The sequence below is a fragment of the Schistocerca americana genome, unplaced genomic scaffold (assembly GCF_021461395.2).
Source record: "Schistocerca americana isolate TAMUIC-IGC-003095 unplaced genomic scaffold, iqSchAmer2.1 HiC_scaffold_340, whole genome shotgun sequence".
Lineage (NCBI taxonomy): Eukaryota > Metazoa > Arthropoda > Insecta > Orthoptera > Acrididae > Schistocerca > Schistocerca americana.
The window spans coordinates 82,501-87,500 of NW_025726061.1; the positions used below are offsets into that span (position 1 = coordinate 82,501).

General features: G+C 54.9%; 1 non-coding gene across 1 annotated transcript in view; it reads left to right on the top strand.

Annotated features, from left to right (window-relative positions):
- Nucleotides 1-4,624: 4,624 nt before the first annotated feature.
- LOC124580680 overlaps nucleotides 4,625-5,000 on the top strand; it is a 1,918-nt gene continuing 1,542 nt past the window's right edge. The window contains exon 1 of the ribosomal RNA XR_006973236.1: nucleotides 4,625-5,000. This exon is cut by the window's right edge and continues 1,542 nt beyond it. This is a non-coding gene — a ribosomal RNA (small subunit ribosomal RNA).

The window sequence follows — 5,000 nt, forward strand, 5'->3', positions numbered from 1 at the left end:
AGAAACGGCACCTCCATCTACAGGGATCCGACGGAACTACGCCAACCATGCCGGCAAAACAGTATCGCCATCTATGAAAATACGGCGAAACCACATGCAATACCTCCATCTATGCGAATCTGACAACACTACGTCCGCCATGTCGAGCGCACCGCAAAACACACCGCCATCTGTAGGTCTCCCGCAACATGACCTCCTGCAACGACGATACCGGCATCTATGAGACGCCAAGCCGACTAAGACAGCCATGGGCCCACAGTGCCCTTCTTTCGACCCCACCCACAAAGCCTGCATCCTCTGTCGACAACAGCACCCCAACGCCAGCGCCTCTGCCGCACGAAGTCGTGGACCGGCAATCACTCCACCTGCACCCGTTCGTGCCCCACCCCAACCGCTCGACTCGCAACTCCAGCGGATGAACGGCGGACTTTGCTCGCACTCGCAATGTGCAATCCACCCCTATAACGTGCGTTTCATGAAGAGTTATGTCCAATATGCGACATTCCCGCTGTCCATATACATGAGCTGCGAGCTGTACCACGTACGAGCTACAGACGCGATCGCGTTGCTCTCTGTACGAATGCAGATGCTCAGCGGCAGCTAGGAGGCGCTCCATCCATGTCGGTACCGGTGAGCGTTGCACTCGCAGTCGCAAAAACGTACGGCAAGTATATTACTCGGAAGAGTCAATGACAGTCCAAGCCCCCCTGCGTGGGAAGAGTCTTCCTAGGCCATGACCCACCGGAAGGGCGCAGCGTCCCCCACCCCAGACATGTGACGTCACACTATCGGTATTGACGACTAGACTGATTCCTTATAATCATTTGCGATACACCGGTGGAAGCTGCCGAGACGAGTAACTACATAGCGGGCTCGCCGTGTCACTAATGTACAGAGATACAATAGTTTCGACTGGAACCGGATTAAACGTATACACGGCGCTGATTAGTAATAGATAGAGCCATCAGAATACAGATAATGTATACAACTGTCCGTATACATGCTGAAAGACTCTGCTCACAATCACACGTCAGCCAGACACTCTTATCACGCACTACTCTCTGCCTGTAACAGGCACACAGACAATATGTAAGCACCAGCATGGAACAACACCCAGTGCATCCTCTCTGCCACATTAGACAATCCACACTATCATAACCAGACCGGGAGGTCCACTCACAAAACAGAATATCTCACCCTTCCGACAACCACCATTGCTCAGCTAAGCCACCAACACCCACACATGTCCTACACAGGGGTGCACCCAACATCACAATACTGCCTCCTGTCACACCACACAAACAATGGCAGGAATGAAAGACACAGGTCTGCCACAAGCATGGAATCAGAGCGCCGCCTGTTATGAGCCAAAGGTGCACCCTGACGTGGCAAATCAGATGATGCCGCAGTCATTTACTTACGATAATCACAATCAACAAACCGGCCCCCCCCCCCCCCCCCAAAACACCTTTCCTTACAACAATGTGTACCTTAACCTAACCCGTATTGTACCTTAACCTAACCCGTATTGTACCTTAACCTAACCCGTATTGTACCTTAACCTAACCCGTATTGTACCTTAACCTAACCCGTATTGTACCTTAACCTAACCCGTATTGTACCTTAACCTAACCCGTATTGTACCTTAACCTAACCCGTATTGTACCTTAACCTAACCCGTATTGTACCTTAACCTAACCCGTATTGTGCCTTAACCTAACCCGTATTGTGCCTTAACCTAACCCGTATTGTGCCTTAACCTAACCCGTATTGTGCCTTAACCTAACCCGTATTGTGCCTTAACCTAACCCGTATTGTGCCTTAACCTAACCCGTATTGTGCCTTAACCTAACCCGTATTGTGCCTTAACCTAACCCGTATTGTGCCTTAACCTAACCCGTATTGTGCCTTAACCTAACCCGTATTGTGCCTTAACCTAACCCGTATTGTGCCTTAACCTAACCCGTATTGCGCCTTAACCTAACCCGTATTGCGCCTTAACCTAACCCGTATTGCGCCTTAACCTAACCCGTATTGCGCCTTAACCTAACCCGTATTGCGCCTTAACCTAACCCGTATTGCGCCTTAACCTAACCCATATTGCGCCTTAACCTAACCTATATTGCGCCTTAACCTAACCTATATTGCGCCTTAACGTAACCCGCGTTGCGCCTTAACGTAACCCGCGTTGCGCCTTAACGTAACCCGCGTTGCGCCTTAACGTAACCCGCGTTGCGCCTTAACCTAACCCGCGTTGCGCCTTAACCTAACCCGCGTTGCGCCTTAACCTAACCCGCGTTGCGCCTTAACCTAACCCGCGTTGCGCCTTAACCCAACCCGCGTTGCGCCTTAACCCAACCCGCGTTGCGCCTTAACCCAACCCGCGTTGCGCCTTAACCCAACACGCGTTGGGCCTTAACCCAACACGCGTTGGGCCTTAACCCAACACGCGTTGGGCCTTAACCCAACACGCGTTGGGCCTTAACCCAACACGCGTTGGGCCTTAACCCAACACGCGTTGGGCCTTAACCCAACACGCGTTGGGCCTTAACCCAACACGCGTTGGGCCTTAACCCAACACGCGTTGGGCCTTAACCCAACACGCGTTGGGCCTTAACCCAACACGCGTTGGGCCTTAACCCAACACGCGTTGGGCCTTAACCCAACACGCGTTGGGCCTTAACCCAACACGCGTTGGGCCTTAACCCAACACGCGTTGGGCCTTAACCCAACACGCGTTGGGCCTTAACCCAACACGCGTTGGGCCTTAACCCAACACACGTTGGGCCTTAACCCAACACACGTTGGGCCTTAACCCAACACACGTTGGGCCTTAACCCAACACACGTTGGGCCTTAACCCAACACACGTTGGGCCTTAACCCAACACACGTTGGGCCTTAACCCAACACACGTTGGGCCTTAACCCAACACACGTTGGGCCTTAACCTGCTCTGTAATTGTCATACGACGCGTTAAATTAGTGTAGTGTTGCCTAACTGCAACCCCCGCAATATAGTTTGCTACCCGCACTGCCCGGTCCCCAGAGTATCGCTTCATGTTAAACACCTTGCAGCTATACACTGTAATGCGGATGGCAGCAGGACGTACATGCTCAATGCCCTTCGCAGTTGTTCATTGGCATTCGCATGGCGAAGCACAGCCTACGTTGTGGTACGGCTTGTGTCAACTGTCCGCTGATGTTGTACGTCCAAATCACACACTGTACTGCACATTGGTCCTCATGTACTGAATGATACATCGTGGTACATGTGTGACCGTACCACGACTGCGCCAACAACGGCGAACCATACGGTCCAAATATTGTGCACTCAGCTACGTGTCGTCTCCCTATAAGAGCTGGATTGCAGTATGGTATGCCGTGGATGGCGATCAGCATGAGCCGTCTGTTGATGTAGTGGCGCGTGTTGTCAGACGTAGTCGTCTCTTCTCACTCACCGTGATAGCATGGTGCACTGCGTTCCACATCTGCGACATGCGACAGAGGCCGGTTGACAGTCGTTCGCGCAATGGACATCGCATACGTACGGGGGCCACCTTCCACGTGTTCGCGAAGCGTGCACATGTTGTTGCGTGTATGTGGGCAGACATAGTGTGTCGTGACACCTGACACAGGCATGCAACAATCGTTGAATTTGCAAATGGCGATGGACGTCTACGTTTGCTGGTGACGTTACGCAAATGAACAACTGGTAAACCGTTGTGGTGCGGTTGTTCTCGCTAGAGGTGAATCAGTGATGGCGACGATCGGTTGAGCTACCAACCGGTTGTTTCAGCGATACCCACCATGCCCACGAACGTGAATGGCATGTGGGTGTGAAGCGATACGCGGCGGTGGCTGGGTGGGACCGTCCCCGGCCGGTGAGGGGGGGCCTCCCGGCGTGCTGGCCGCGCGGTGCGTGGGCGCACGCGCTACAGCCGGCTGGTGGGGGCGGCCAGTGGCAGGCGCGCCGGCCGACGGAGGCGGCAGGCGGCGCAGCTGCGCGCCGGCGCACCCTGCACGCGGCGCCGTGCGGCCAAAGTAGGTCCTCGCGGGCCCGGTGCGAAGCGCGGTGGACATCTGCAGTGTGCTGGTCCGATTGAGGACTGTGTGCGCTGAGGATGCGCCGCCGCCCGGCGCTCGGCGCCGCGACGCCGTCTGCTGCTCGGTCGCCTCTGCGGTTCTCGCAGGTGGTTTGTATCGCAGCTGTGCGGACGTGTTGGCGCGTTCGCTTCGGCACCCAAGTGGGGCTTTTGTCCTTCTGTGGCGCTGGCGTTGGAGCTGCCGGCCACCGTAGGTGGCGCGTGTTGTCTCCCGCCGGCAATGCCACGACAGCACGCTCCCGGGCCTCTGTCGGCAGCGGCAAGCTCAGTTGGGAGCACGGGTGGTCGCACCTAAAGCGTCTACTCGCCAAACTCCGGGCGATTGCGCCTCTCTCGAACCCGACCAAGTACTTAGGACGGCGCTGCGCGCCGCCGGGACCTGAGAGGGTTTCGAGGTGTATTGTGCAGGGGAGCTCAGCCTCCTCCTGTTTGCAGAATAATTGAGCGGACGCTTGCGTGTTCGCGCGGGCCCCCGGGACACACTCCCGGGCGGCCGGCTGCTCAGCTCTAGTTGACGCAGCTCCCTGGTTGATCCTGCCAGTAGTCATATGCTTGTCTCAAAGATTAAGCCATGCATGTCTCAGTACAAGCCGCATTAAGGTGAAACCGCGAATGGCTCATTAAATCAGTTATGGTTCCTTAGATCGTACCCACGTTACTTGGATAACTGTGGTAATTCTAGAGCTAATACATGCAAACAGAGTCCCGACCAGAGATGGAAGGGACGCTTTTATTAGATCAAAACCAATCGGTCGGCTCGTCCGGTCCGTTTGCCTTGGTGACTCTGAATAACTTTGGGCTGATCGCACGGTCCTCGTACCGGCGACGCATCTTTCAAATGTCTGCCTTATCAACTGTCGATGGTAGGTTCTGCGCCTACCATGGTTGTAACGGGTA